Genomic DNA, 16,000 nt, shown 5'->3' with positions numbered 1-16,000 from the left:
CCAGACTACCAGGAAGCTGCTGTAAGGCCTTCTAGAAATGACTGTCTAAAGACCGGAGCAATTAGAATTATCTACAGACATGTTAACATGGGGAGAAAATTTTATGGGGAAGCACCCATTGACAAACAAGCAACTAATGTCTACTAGGAGAGGAGAAATAACCTTTCCCAGGATGAGACCCTTGTTGGCTGTTCAATTTATACTGGACAGCCTTAAAACCATATACATTCAAACAACAAAAATAGGCACAAGAAGTCAAATTTATTTATACATACATAAGCACATGCACGCACACACACATACATGCACAACACATACAAAGAAACAGAGTCTATCAACTTGAAACATGGCAAAACATGGGAAGATCTTGAGGGAGCTGGGCAGGTCTGGAGAGAAGAAAGAGAGGAGAGAAAATTTTAAATCCTATTTAAATTTAAGGTACTAAAACTTAACAAAACATAAATATTACATTTTTAAAATGTGCAAGTGAAGAGGGAAATTAAAGATACTGTATATATGAAAGCAGGGTAGGAAGGGAGATTGAAATAGACAGACAGACAGACAGGGGAGAAGAACTTGTAGTCATAGAGCAGGCATTACCAATAAGTATCAAATCCCTTCAAATTGATTCAATGCAGGATCAATTTCCCAAAGCCAATTCACAACAATGATTTATTTGGGATCTTTACAAAATCCACATAATTATAAAATAATCTATTTCTCTTAAATTTTATAGTTCACTGAAGCTTATATAGAAATATCTTTGGAGATGTCACTCCTCTTTTGATTGGTTTTCATTATGTTGTATTATTAAATAATATTTAAATAGGTAGTTATTTTAGGTATTTTTGTCAAGTTCTACTATTTTTTTACTTTTTTTGTCAACTCTGCTCTGCTAGAGCAGACAAAATAAAATGACCCTCATTAGGGTAAAGGGAAAGGAAGTTCCAATACATCAGAGAGGGAATAGAAAGGAAGAGTGGAGGAGTAGACAATAGGCAGCTTGGATTCAGCATCAATGGGGTGGTGATTTGAATGAGAACAGCCCCCATAGACTAATAGAATTCAATGCTTGATCATCAGGAAGTGGTACCATTTGAAAGGATCAGGAAGTGTGGCCTTGGTGGAAGAAGTATGTCACTGGGCGTGTGCTTTGGGTTTTCAGAAACCCAAGCCAGGCACAGTGCCTCTCTCTTGCTGCTGTTTCCAGGTCAAGAAGTTCAATTCTCAGCTCCTTCTCCAGCACCATGTCTGTCTGCCTGCACACTGCCATGCTCCCTGCCATGAAGATAATGGGTTAAGCCTCTGAAACTGAAAGCCAGCCCTAGTTAAATGCTTTCTTTTGTAAGAGTCGCTGTGGTCATGGTGTCTCTTTACAGCAATAGAACACTGAGTAAGACAGAAGGGCAGGCAGGAAAAATTACAAACTTTATAAATTGAAAAAGTAACAAGTTTAGGTAGAGCAGTTAAAAATCGGTTATTTAGGAAAATGATCAGACGAGGCTTTTGTTTCTGTAAGAGCTTCATTCAACAATGAACAATCTATTGTCAGCTTCTGGAGATGCTATACAAAAGTGAAAGAATAAATAAAGGTGTTTGTGGTTCAGTGTGGTTATAATAGGATGCCCAAACATCTATGCTGCCACCATGTCCTACACAGTGTGAAGGTTCCAGAAATGGATCTAAATCAAGTATGCCTGTAGGAAGTGTTATCTCTAGAAACCCCAAAAGATGAGTAGGTGGGAGATGGAGGAAGATAGACACATCTGCCAAAGTTCAAAATAAGAATCCAAACATTCCCATTCCAGAAATGACTGAGCCTGTGGGAAGGTAGGCCAGGATCCTGGGTGATGCTTGGGAATCCAGCACGGGTTGACTGGAGATTGGGTGTTCAGTGAATGCTAGAGATAGGGAAAGGCATTCTCACATACCAGCTCTGGCCAATATCCTAAGCAAAGTGGATATGAAATCCCAGAAAGAGGCCCAGAAAGAGGACACGATGGGAAGGAAGTTAATCTTCTGGGCATAGGTGTGACAGTCCATGTTGTGTGTGTAGAAATAAATGAAAGGTGTTGAAGAAAACCAGAATAGCGAGTGGAAACAAGGACATAGAGTGTCCTGTCACATGATGGTAAAATTCCTTACAAAGAAGAGCCACAGACCAAGGCAGAAGAAGAGACTTTGCAATGGTTGGAATAGAGTAGAAAATGTGGGAACAACAAAACAACCCAGGTTTGGAGGCAGAAGCTTTGGAAGCACAGCCGTATTAAGAAAAAAAATGGCTACAAAGGAATGAAATCAAAGGCACAGAGTATGTGCCCAGGTCGCCACGTTCTGGAGTCCAGTTGGGTGAGTTGTACTTTAAGAATCATTCATTCAAAGGTCCCTGGCTCTTGTTTCCAATGAAAGGAAGGATGAAGCCAGGGCAGAGAAGAAAGAAGAGACTGGGAATGCTTTGGGCTAACTAGACAGGCTTCGGAAATTTACAAGCAAGAGAAAATAAAGTGTTATATGCTTCCACATGCATTGACCTTTCTAGAAAATTCTAGTGCTGCCATAAGACTCAGCTTTTTGAAAATGAACAGCCACCTTTCAGAACATGACTGAAGTCCATGGCACCATTTGCCAGTGAGTCCTGTCCTTTAGCTATGTAGAAGCTTGCATATCTCAGCCCGGAAAGCAATTGAATGGATTAGTTTAGCTTGCTAAACCTTGGTTCACAAGATTGTGCATTTGAATTTTATAAGATGGAAAATTAATTTCTTAAGTTATTAGGACAGAAAATTCAATAGGATTAATTCTCCTGACTAAAAAATAATCAGAGGTCACCATGGCAACACACATCAATGGAGCAATACACAGTAAAAGAAACACCTCCCATGTTTGGCTATTTTTTTCGAGGCCTCTCTCTTCTCTGGCTGGGGTGGCATTTAAAAGGGTGACCAAGGCACCCAGGGCTTTGTTGTTGCTGAGTCTGGGTTCAAGATCCACTAGGAAAGTCAAGATGAAGCTGATTTGGCAGCTGCCTTGCCCAAGGTAGGCTCACATTCCTAGGGACCAGAAGGGGAGGGTTGATGGAAATAGCAACCATACTCAAAGTCATAAGATGAGTGTGGTAAGGAAACAGCCGTGGCAGGATTCAGATCATTTACTTCCTGCTAAATGTAAATTCTTGGAAATGAGAGAAAAAATCGGCTCTCACACACTGAGGGGCTTTCAAGGTTGAACAACCCCAGCTGATGGAAGTGAGAAGACCTGAGGATACGGATTCCTTTTCTTGTTTGATTTTTCCTCTGGACTGAGCTAAGATAAAGAAGGACTGTTCTCCGGGTCCCCAATTCTATTTTCATGAGAAATAGAGTGATTGGCAGTACCCACTCTACAATAGCCAAGATTGAATGCAGGCTTTACCAGTTTCTAACCTTAGAATACATTTCTCTGAGCTTTGATTGAATTATCTGCCAAACTAATGTGTGTGTGTGTGTGTGTGTGTGTGTGTGTGTGTGTGTGTGTGTAACTATCAGTTCTTCTGAATGGAATGGGAAATATTTAACAAAATATTATCAAAGCTTCAGGCAAATGGTAGGTCCTTCCTTTCTTTATACAGAAAAATATAAACAGACTGGGCATGCATGTGGATTTCTCAAGGTTTTGATCTAAGATATAAAAAAGAATTCAGATAAGTCAATGCAAGGCAAAGATGGTGCTGCTAGGGTTTGGTTAAGTTGGGGGAGTACCTCTCAAGCTCCATGTGTTGGACATTTGATCTTCAGTATAGCAGTGGGAAGCAGGAGCTTTAAAGGTGGCATATTGTGTGAGGTTCCCAGTGTATTAAAGAAATAGGGAAGTTGAGATCTCAATTTTTCTTCCCCTGCGATGGTGAGACCTCCACGGAGCTGAGCCAGTACTGCCACTGCCTGTTTGAGGCTACAGAAGCTGGAGTTCAGTACATTCCTTTATAAAGTGGTCCATACTGGAGCTGCGTATGGTGATGTACTCAGGAGGGATGTGGGGGTTCATGAGTTCAGGGTCATCCATAGCAACAAAGATATATCCTGTCTCAAGAGAAATGAATTAAAAAAAAAAAAAGCAAAATAAAACAAGTAATAAAAGCTGGCTGCTCAAGATACTAGAATGCAGAAGAGAGACTAATACAACAGCCCATACTTTTTCCTTTACATGTAATTTACATATAAATTAAAGAATACCAGCATATTTTATAGCATTATAAGCTATGTTTTAGAGTTATTCATGATGCACAGAGAAGGAAAGGAAGAGAAGGACGTGGAGTCTGTTGACTCCTAAACACACTTAGATTTTTCCAAAGGAATGTTTGAATGAAACAGCACCCTGTGAACACAGACTGGCCGAGCTCAGAAACACAATGGCAAGGTGACTTGGTTACATGTCCACTTGGGTTGGCATCTTCTTTCTTATCCCATCGGAGAACCTTCAGGGAATATAGAGAGAAAGTAATGAGATGACTAAAACCTACTTCAAATCAGTAGTTATCGATGATCCCAGAACAATCACAATGTCTGTCATCTGAATGTCTCTGATCCTTGTTTGTTTTATGTGACTCAGAGAATTCTTACAGTGGAAGCCTTGCATAGGAGCAGGAGAATTTTAGACTCTTTGCCCCTAGACAGGCATATGCTTGTAAATCTTTGATCCCCCTGTCACAGTCTGAGGACAGTGTGTAGGGACATGTGGATGAAACCAGTGCAGTCTCTACAAACAGTGCTCTGGATTATTCTTCTGCACTACTTAGATCTAAATAAACTAAATTGATGACCTCCTGAGACCCTTCTTGTGGCTCTCTCTTCTGACTTGGTTATCAGCATTTGGGCTGGTAGATTCCAGGATGCTCTAGGGGTTTGGATTCATTTTTCTCACCCAGTCTCTGTGTGTGGTATATCATGATCATGATAGAAAATAGAATTCTACTTGGTTGGTTCAAACCATTAATAAAGTGATTATTTCTAGAGGTGTGGGAAGGGTGAAGGGAACTAACAAGAGATAATGAGGCACCCAGGGACTTTCAAAACCGAGACTCAAATGCTGCATCCCAACGCCTGAAAGAGGAGAAAGTAGCCTGTTGGAGTTCAATAAAATGTGAAGCCCCAGAGCACAGAGCTGCCCAAAAGGCACCATCATGTGTTGGACTGCAAATAGGAAGGTGTTGTTTTCTTACTTTCCCCCTTGCTACGACAAATTATCTGATATAAACCAGTTTAAGGGAGGGACTCTGCTATGCTTCAGAGTTTTAAAGGATTTGCCCCATGCCACCCAGTCACCATGCTCTTTGTCAAATATCACTAACTGTGTGTGTGTGTGTGTGTGTGTGTGTGTGTGTGTGTGGTGTAAAGTGTGTATGTGGTATGTATGTGTGTGGTGTAATGTGTGTATGTGGCATGTGTGTGTGGTGTAATGTGTGTATGTGGTGTGTGTTTGTGTGTGGTATAATGTGTGTATGTGGTGTGTGTGTGTGTGGTGTAATGTGTGTATGGTGTAATGTGTGTATGTGGTGTGTGTTTGTGTGTGGTATAATGTGTGTATGTGGTGTGTGTGTGTGTGGTGTAATGTGTGTATGTGGTGTGTGTTTGTGGTATGTAATATGGTGGTGGCGTGTGTGTGTGTAGTATGTGGTGTGGTGTGTCAGTATGTGTGTGTGTGTGTGTGTGTGTGTGTGTGTGTGGTGTAAAGTGTGTATGTGGTATGTATGTGTGTGGTGTAATGTGTGTATGTGGTATGTGTGTGTGGTGTAATGTGTGTATGTGGTGTGTGTTTGTATGTGGTATAATGTGTGTATGTGGTGTGTGGGTGTGTGTGGTGTAATGTGTGTATGTGGTGTGTGTGTGTGGTATGTAATATGGTGGTGGTGTGTGTGTGTGTAGTATGTGGTGTGGTGTGTCAGTATGTGTGTGTGTGTGTGTGTGTGTGTGTGTGTGTGTGTGTTAGAAGGTGTTCTTTATCTTTCATCAGATAGGAAGCAGAGAAAGAGGATAAGATCAGGGACAGAACAACAACAAGAACAACATCAAAAATAGCACAAGGGCACCCCTACCACTGACCTCTTTCCCAGACTAGGCCCCACCTTGTTCACCCCTTCCAAGTAATGCCCTCATATTATGTATCCATTTTAAAAAATCCATCAACTAGGTCAAAAGCATCATGATCTAATTGTCTCTTCAAATGCCCTCATACATAAAGTGTCAATAATAGGGCCTTACAGAAGGAAGTGCAGATGAGTTTGAATGAGGTCACCGTCCTAATATTTATGTTGAAAGGGAGCTTCATGGCTGCAGTTAAAAGAACCGACGTTTCTATGAAGCCTTCACTATAAGATGAGGCTCCTTGCAGTGTGCCAAGAGCTCTGAGTTAAGCAGACTGCATGTGTTGATGAAAGACTATATGACGCTTAGGAAGCTCTCCCTTAACGATGAAGTGAAGACATTAGTTAAGGCAGCACCTTCATATTCCTAGGTCCCTGATAATATACCACCAATTACCACAAAGCCTAACCTTTTATCCCAGTAAGCTGGGTTGCACTTGAAACCTCATAGGGTCAAGATTATGTTTGGACACTGAGTTTAAGTTGTAAAACTAAATCTCATTCACTATAGTGTAGCCATGAAATTTTAAATGAGATTCTATGCAATGTCTCAGGTTGTCATCGTAAGAGATTGCTAACTTGTAGACATGAGAGGAGGGAGAAAAGGGGTCAAACTGCTCAGTAGCATAAGAACCAATAGAAAAGAATAACAGCATGGAGCTGAAGTGGCTAAACAGTGGGACTGAGCAGAATAGAAGGCATTGGCTCCCAATGGCTTCAAACCATGAAGCAATGGGAGGAAACAGACCATGTGTCACTGAGCATGCTAATGTTTGTGCACAGCAGGTTCTGATGAAGAAGTCCTGGTACAGGATTAGTAATGGGTGGCAAACTGGTTCGTGCAAACTTCTCAGCTCAGTCCTACTAACATCTTTCAGCAGAGCTTGAGTGTCCTACTTAGGTCAGAAGAAACCACGGGATTTTTTTTGCACAGGGAAGATCAGTTGCTAAAGAATTTAAATATTAGCTTATGGGAGAAATAAAAATGTAAGAGTCACATATGCCAGGGAGTCTTTTACTTGAGTCCTATCAAGAACCAGTCACCATGAGTGATGCTGTAGCCAGAAGCTGAGTAGTTGGGGGAAATACAGTGACAGCTTTTCAAGACATTGGGGACTCTCTGAGCTTTAATGTGACAAGACAGAAGAATGGTACATTCTGGATGACACACAACAGACTTTCTACTCTGGTGTGTTGAGAAGGTTCTAGTCATACTTTTATTATGCAAGGTGATTCAGGGTGGACCTTCTCAAAGCATAAGCTACAGAAACAACCTATGATGTCAAGTTGCTGAGGACACATGCCCTGCTGCAGAAAAGCAAAGGCATGAGAATGACTCAGATCGTGTTAGGAATTAGAAGAGAGTGGAAAAGGAAGTAGCAAGGCTGGATGCTGACCTGTAGGCTTATTAAAGGAGTAGGCACACAAATGTAAATCTAGCCTTCAAGGTGAAGCTTGACGTGCAGCAATGAGTTTAGCCTTGTAACCTAGTTACTTGACTTCAAATCCATCTTCCCCTGTAGTTATGAGACCTCCAGAAGAACTCTTTTCCATCTTAGGCCTTAGTTACCTCACCTGTGAAATGAGTCTGGTTAGAGCAACCTTTTCATAGCCCAGTTATGATAATTAAGTATATGCGTATTTGCAAAGACCACTGAAGAGTGGCAGGCATATTCGAGGTAGGGGTGGGAGGGGCAGATGAAGATTTGTGTTTATTTAAAATGTATGCATGGCTAAGAGATGGAATGAAGGACTTGGGATTCAGTTTCTGGGTCCCTATGAAGCCTGTGATAGGAGCAAACTTCATGCTTATTACCTTGGTTGCTCTAATCCAGACCACAATAGTCAACTATCCATTTCTCTGACAAATGCTGAGAAAAGCAATGAAAATGGATGAAAGGCTTGGTTTTGGCACATGGTTTTAGAAATGGTTAGTCCATAGCCAGCTGACTCTTGTTTCTAGACCTGTATATATACATACACACACACACACACACACACACACACACACACACACACACACAGAAAGAGAGAGAGAGAGAGAGAGAGAGAGAGAGAGAGAGAGAGAGAGAGAGAGGGAAGGAGGGAGAGAGGAAGGGAGGGAGAGAGAGAGGGAGGGAGGGAGGGAGGGAGGGAGGGAGGGAGGGAGGTGGAGATTGGAAAGGCAGGAGAACTAGAAGAAGGGAGGGAGGGAGAGAAAAGAGAGATTTTTTAAAGTGGATCTTTCAAGCAGGCTCTACCTCCTAACATCCCTACACCAACATCCAACAATTCAGCAATAACACCAGATAATGAAACCACCACACCATTGGCCCTTTGATGAATAAGAGCCCTTGGAATTTTATCAGTTCCCTAAAGCCCCTCACCTGGCAGTCGAACCTTTAGCATGCCTTGTGTGGACACTTCAAATTAAACAGATACCATAGATGCTGTAAGTGTGTCTGTCTTTCTGTCCCGTGGGCACAGCTGGAAGAGTGCATTCTGAGGAAGTCACAGGTTCCTGTGACATCTGTCTCCTGCAGCCTGGCTTCAATTGAGGGACCATTTCAATTGTTTCTCAGCATCTACCATGATATTCTTTCCTGCCTGACCTGCCACTTTGGAATCTATACAGAGTATTGTGAACTGCTTTTTCTATTTCAGGTCTGCTGGTTAAGCAAGAAGGGAATTGTCAGTGGAGAGAAGAGAGAGAGAGAGAGAGAGAGAGAGAGAGAGAGAGAGAGAGAGAGAGAGAGAGAACTCTCCACTCCACGGTACTTAAAAATGACTATAAGGGTAATCATGATGATGAGAAAATGAATCTGCTTACATCTATGTCCCTCTGGGATTGTTGATTATTGAGAAAGAGGGGCAGAAAGATTCTGAAAGTCAGAGGCAGTAGACAACTACAACAGAACACTGTTTTCCATACATAGCAGGACAGACACACATAGGAACTCACACAAGTTTTAACAGTGTAAGACCTGTGCAAGATCAAGCCAGACAAAATCTCATCATGGGAGAGGCAGATAATCAGAAAGTTTCACTCCATCAGAAGAGCCATTGGCAATTGATGGCTCCTGGGAGACAGAGAATGTGCTTTTATAGTGAAATAGTCACTTAGCAGGTAACTTTGGCTTGACTGACTGTTATCCCCCCTACCCCACCCCCAGAAATGCTGTTACTAAAATCTTAGCAGAAATAACCCATAACAAGGATTTGTAAAAGTTTCGTACTGCGACCAAGCCACACTTGTAATCATTCCAGCTCCTTTACATACAGAAATAGATATTATATATTTATATGTGTCTGCATTTTATTGTTGCATATTAGGGATAGATAATAGTCCATATGTGTCATAAAGTAGCATGTGATTTTGTACATGACATTCAAGCTGTTATTTTTATTCTATTCTATGTTAACCTCCTGTTATCTGTCCTGCCCGACCCTACATACTTCTAATCTGTTCCAAGTTGATCTATTTATTTATTTCTAAACGCTATTTGCAAACTTTTAAAAATGGTTCTGATAATTGCTATTGAGTTATGTTGTATGGCACTATTCCAGAGGAGATGTGAATATGCAGAGTCACCCCAGATAAAGGACCAAAGCCAGATCACAGTACAGATACCACCAAGGTCCAAATGGTGAACCAACGAGTTTTATTGATTTTTCTTTAAGGAGTATGAGTGAAGAATTACTTACAGGAGCAGAAATGACTAAAATTGCAGCTATATCACAAAAGCCAATCCCAGCATGGCTAACAGCTCACAGAAACTGGAGATCTGTGGTGTGGTGTACAAGTTGCAGGGGGCTCAGTAGGTTGTAGACTGTCTCATGCTGGAAGATTAAGGTGATCTGAGCCTCTTCTAGGCAACTCAATTTGTCTCCAAGTGTGATTCAGCACCCTAAGGGGAGGAAGGAATCTAGTGAGTCTGCTCAATTTTATAGGCTTCCTGTGGCTATTGAGTTGTTCCCTTCCTGAACTTCAGGAAGCTTTCCTTACAGATCTGAAGGACCTTAGGGGTTTTTGCCAGACTTAATCCTACCACCTCAGGTCAAGACTAGGTCAAGTTCTCCACCCACAGTTTTTGGGAGAAGCAGGAAAATTCTTTTAAAAAGAATGCGCTGACTGATAGCCATCTGATACTCTAGAAAGTCCCAGTTAGGGTCCTGACACATATGCTCACTAACCAATAGGTTTAAAGGTCAGTATTCTTAGCTAATGAATTTAAATTATAACTTTGCTGATGAAACCTGTACTCTTAAAATGTATAAAAAGTGTTTGTAACAGCCTTTCAGGCTCGCCTCTCCTGGATGTAGGCCACCCCAGTGCACTGGATGAATAAAACTCTTGCTTTTGCATCAATTCCCAAACTCTCATCTCATTCATGTGGGCCTCAGATAGATATGACTCAATTTGGGTCTTATAGATCTTTCCTCATGGGATTCCACCTCCCATTGGGACATTCTGTACCTTCCCATTGGCTTAAACACCCAGCCTTAAGCAGCTTCTATACAAGACAGATGATTCTAATCTGGGAGGAAACTGCTCCAGAGCAGGTTGCAATCCACATTATAAAAATCTCTAAGGGAGTGGATGCAAGAAGAGTATACATGGTACACATACAGGAGAATATCTCAGCGGAACCTGTCAGTCAATGCAATGGACATATGCTAATCAAAATCAGAAGTCACACAAGTATGTGTAGGGAAAACTGTAAAGATAATCCACTGAGGTGAACATGGGTAGCGAACTGTTTCTAGCTTCTTGTCATATGTATCAAGTGACAGGTAGTTAAGACACCAATTCAGTCTAGTCTATCATTATTGTAGACTTTGTTGTTAGGTGTGATTATGTGTGCCAGGCAGGGAGGATGGCTGTTGCAGATAAAATGCAGCCTCTGGCCCTGTGCCCAGTTCTCCACAGGGAAGGAAAAATTCCTAACAGACAGTGACATCACAGAGGAAATCCCTAGGCCAAAGATGCTCAGATGAAGTGCCTCTAGTCCTCCCAAAATGGGACATGAAAGAGAAACTACAAATTTAGAATGTCAAGGCAAAGGGGACATGGAAGTCAAAAGGTTTTGCCTGCTGGCTGAGGTTAGTATGTCTGCAACTAGATCCTGGGGTCATGGTGAGAGGAACCTTAGAGAAGAAGGTCTTTGTGGCTTTGTCTCAGGTGTGGCTGTTTTGTTTAGGTTTGGGTGTTTAACTATTTATAGAAGAGTCTGCGCTGTCAGCTGGGTGACGAGTTCTCCCACCAGTCTTTTTCAGTCATGAACAAATAGCAAACTTTCTTCTTCCTTTTCTTAACCTTTACTCCTCGTTTAAAGGTGTCACTTTCCATGGTTTTGCTTTCAGAATTTCACCTTCTTTTATACTATTTTCTAAGGTTTCTATCTAAGGAGGAATTTCTGGGTTATTATGTCCTAGAAATTGCCATTCAATATGAAAAACTCCAGACTCCTTCTCCTGAAGTAACACAGAGACGGGAGAGTTTCAGAGCATGGGGGTATTGATGTATGGAGCGACATAGATTGTCTGTGATTGCATCTATAAAGAACTCCCATCATTTTAAATTTGACTTGCACGTGCCTCCCGAAGCCTAGGCAGTAGACTGTGTGGTTATAATTTTAGTTGCTCAGACTTTCTCCTTGATATCAATTACTTTGAATGCTTAAATGTCCAATTTCCTGAGATTTTTATTGTTCAATTTTCTTATTAAGTGACCCTCTCTCTCTGCAAGTTACAGTCACTAAAACAATTGAAGTAGGAGCTCCAGGATCTGAACGAGCACTTCCGGAGAGCTCAGGCTCAAAGACAGAATAGTTTATGCTTCAGAGTGTCTGGACTATTCCATGACAAATGCTTCCAGAGATTAGAGACTCAGGTCTTTCCCCCAGTGCTCACACAGAATTGGAAAAGGAAGGAAAAAAAATTAAAGACAGGTTTAATTAACCTGCCAAAAGGAAAAAAAAAAATAAATAAAACCACAGAATGTCTGTGTGTGAGATTAAGAACAAATCTAATGATCAAAGAGATGGGGGAGGGAAGTTAGAAGCCACATTTAATATCCAGTCTCCTCATATCACTGAATCTCCTAAGAATCAAATCATCAAATTATCTCACCTTTGGGTTTTGTGCAGCAGAGAGAAAATTCTGCAGGTGGAATCTGTGAAGAGTCCATGCAGTCCAGCCTGAATTCCTACATCAAAGCCCCAGTGTATGCTGCTTCTGGCCATTGGATTTCTCAGAAAAACATTCCACCCAATGGGGTAGGGGGGAACCAAGGTAAGAGCTCACAGAAGGTGGGAAATAGAGGAAGCAAGAGTGGGAAGAATTCCCATGATGCCTTTAGGGTAGAGTGACACTGAAGCGTGGCTGGGAAGATTCTGAGCCATTCCTGACAGGGAAAGTAAAGGGGGAAAGTGACTGTCTTTCTTTGCTGGCATTCGTGTACAGTCCCATTTCCTGGGTACACACAGAAACTATGTCACTCAGCCTGGCTAGGACACCATGAGTCAGCCTTCCCGAGACATGGAGGATCTTCTCTGTAGTCTAACTTCCATGCCCTAGTCTACCAGAACCTGCTTCATAGCTAAGATCAGGGGAGAGGCTGGAATTGCAAAATGATAGGGGTGAGAGGCCCAAAGAGTATGTGTAACAGACCCTCCCCCATCATACTGTATGTGTAACAGACCCCCTCCCATCACACTGTATGTGTAACAGACCACCTTCCATCATACTGTATGTGTAACAGACCCTTGCTCCCATCACACTCTATGTGTAACAGACCCCCCTGCCATCACACTGTATGTGTAACAGACCCTCCCTCTCATCACACTGTATGTGTAACAAACCCTCCCCCATCACACTGTATGTGTAACAGACCCTCCCTTCCCATCACACTGTATGTGTAACAGACCCCTCCCATCACACTGTATGTGTAACAGGCCCCCATCCCATCACACTGTATGTGTAACAGACCCTTGCTCCCATCACACTGTATGTATAACAGACCCTCCCCCATCACACTGTATGTGTAACAGACCCTCCCTCTCATCACACTGTATGTGTAACAGACCCTTGCTCCCATCACACTGTATGTGTAACAGACCCTCCTGCCATCACACTGTATGTGTAACAGAGCCTCCCTCTCATCACACTGTATGTGTAACAGACCCTCCCCCATCACACTGTATGTGTAACAGACCCTCCCTCTCATCACACTGTATGTGTAACAGACCCTCCTGCCATCACACTGTATGTGTAACAGACCCTCCCTCTCATCACACTGTATGTGTAACAGACCCTCCCTCCCATCACACTGTATGTGTAACAAACCCTCCCTCCCATCACACTGTATGTATAACAGACCTGCCTTCCTATCATACTACTTCAAATATATACTAAATGGTTTTGATATCTAAAATTTTGGGCCTATTTCTGGTCTGAATTGTCTAATACACAATCCTTAAGCAAGTGACTTAACCTCTTCAAGCCACATTTGTAGCAGGGGTTACAAAGAGAGAAGACTTGACTTCATGAGCTGCTTGGAATGAAATGTCCATTGCTGGTTTGGCACATAGCAGCCATTCTCTAAATACTGGCTGGAAGATGCATAGCCTAGGCTGTTACTTGGACTATCTATTTTTTGTTCATCTTTATGGTGCTAGTAATTTAACCCAGGATTTTGTGCACGCTAGTCAACCACTTTACCTCTGAGCTACACTCCCTTGTCTGTGTAGAAACTGTTGGCATCTTCACTTTAATAGAATGGCAGTCATGGGTATGATTTCATTTATGATAACTGATGTTTACTGACCCCATACTATGTCCCAGACACAGTGGGGGAGAATGGGGCATGATGTTGATAAAAATAAATTCTCCTACATGCCCAGTCATCATGGGCCTTTATTTTAACCACATTTTCCAAATATCTGCCCTTCATTGTTCAGACTCAGTCCCTGACATGCACTTTGCCCTGCAAACTAGTTCCCTTAACTACAACTGGTCACTAAACAAACTAGTTTCTTATGGTATCAACAACTAAACAGTGGCATCCCCATTGCAGAAAATATTTGCATTTTTGCCTGTCTCAAATGCATGGTCCTTGTTCTGGAGCAACCATGAGCCAGCCCATAAGCACTTTGCTAACTACACTCCCTGGCAATGTCTTTCTGGTAGGCCTGTTTTCATGGAGATCCCAACTCTTCAGGAGAGCAGCTGATTCATGCTGGATGATTGGAGCCCTTAGTAATCTCTTAGATGAGTTATTAAGAGATATCAATGCCACCCATGATGGGACAAGAAATGACACCCCTGGACATCCACAGACACATCGAGACCAACATTCTTACCATTGCTTGGTTATTCCATTGGCAGGATACAAGCTTCATGCCCTGGGATTGATTGGGCCACTTTGATGGTCATTTGATGAGAGCCAACCCAAGGTCAGGCCAGTCTTGAAGAAGTGGAGTCAAAGCTGAATGCCTGCTATTAAACTTGTTCCTCTGAGTGTCTCTGTCTCCATCTCTATCTCCAGCCCATCTTTCTCCCAGTCCCCATCCAGCTCACCACCCTCTTCCCCTCCCTACTCCTTTCTTTTACATTACTGGTGATGGAGCCCAGGGTTGTACTCACATTAGGCAAGTATTCTACCATGGAGCTATTATCCTACCCCTAAACATCTATTGAATCAGGCATAAATATCATGACTCACAGTGGATCAATTTGATGTTCAGTTTCTTGGAGCCAATTCAGTCGTCAGCAGTGTCTGGCATTAGGTATACAGGCTGTGAATGGCCCGAAGAGTCATTCACACACATAAGAAGAAGTACCCCCTCTTCTTCAGTGGCTGAGTGGTTTTCCTTGCACAGCACCACCCTGCTGTGCCCTACTCCTCAGGGACAGGTCTAAATGTCCCGGTTTGCTATACTATTGAAGGGCACCATGAAGCTGTCCCTGAGTGCCATGGGGACATTCCCCTTTGTCCCCTTTTTCTTCCAGCCAATATACTCATGTGCTACCATGCCTGTTTGGTGAGACTCCATGGACAAAAATCCTACTATTTGTATGTAGATCAGCTTTTAAAACCCTTTTCTCAGTAAGTTGGTGGGGGAAATATAAGAGACTCACATTTATTTTCTGGCACCCCATTCCATGAACTTGCATAGAAATATTATTTTCTCCCCAAGACAGAAATCAGTTTGGCTTAGTTATTTTTCATTAAAATTCAAATTAACTTAATAAAATGTAGCACTCTAAATTAATAAGCTTCTTGTGGGATCTACACAATGTATGCCCCTATGGAGTATCTTCTATTAACAATAGAGGGCCTTCTCAGGGTGGCTTAGTTGGGTAGAATACCCTTGCCAGTTTAACTCAGTTAATAACAGCTCCAGTCACTCAAATACAGTCTCATAAGTGCTTCCTGACCATTTACCATGTACCATATCCTGTTCATAGAGTTTGCACTAGCTTCTGGAATCAAGGCTATGCAACTGAAAGTTTGTATATGCACCAAATTCCTATCTTGAAGACTTTCTTCCAGGTGATGTTTAGAGAGAAACTCTTGGGGAATAAGTGGCTTTAGTCCAGGCTGGAGATGTGGTTCACAATGGTGTTTTATTGACCTTAGATCAATAACAAGATACTAGAACTGGCCCTCACTGCCAGGAGGTTGACTACTCTGACACCCTCATTTTTAGATTTCCAACCATTTTTGGTTGGCTACTTTGACACCCGCATTTTTAGATTTCCAACCATTTTTGGTTGGCTACTCTGACACCCTCATTTTTAGATTTCCAACCAATTTTATAGCATGATTAAATTACAAAAGTTAGTTATTCTTAATTGGTAATTTCTTTCATATCAGAATTTATCACTTATACAAATAATAGT

Source organism: Micromys minutus, assembly GCF_963924665.1.
Source record: "Micromys minutus genome assembly, chromosome: 2".
NCBI classification, from domain to species: domain Eukaryota; kingdom Metazoa; phylum Chordata; class Mammalia; order Rodentia; family Muridae; genus Micromys; species Micromys minutus.
The sequence above is the reverse complement of the archived record's forward strand: the minus strand, read 5'-3'. Positions refer to the sequence as shown.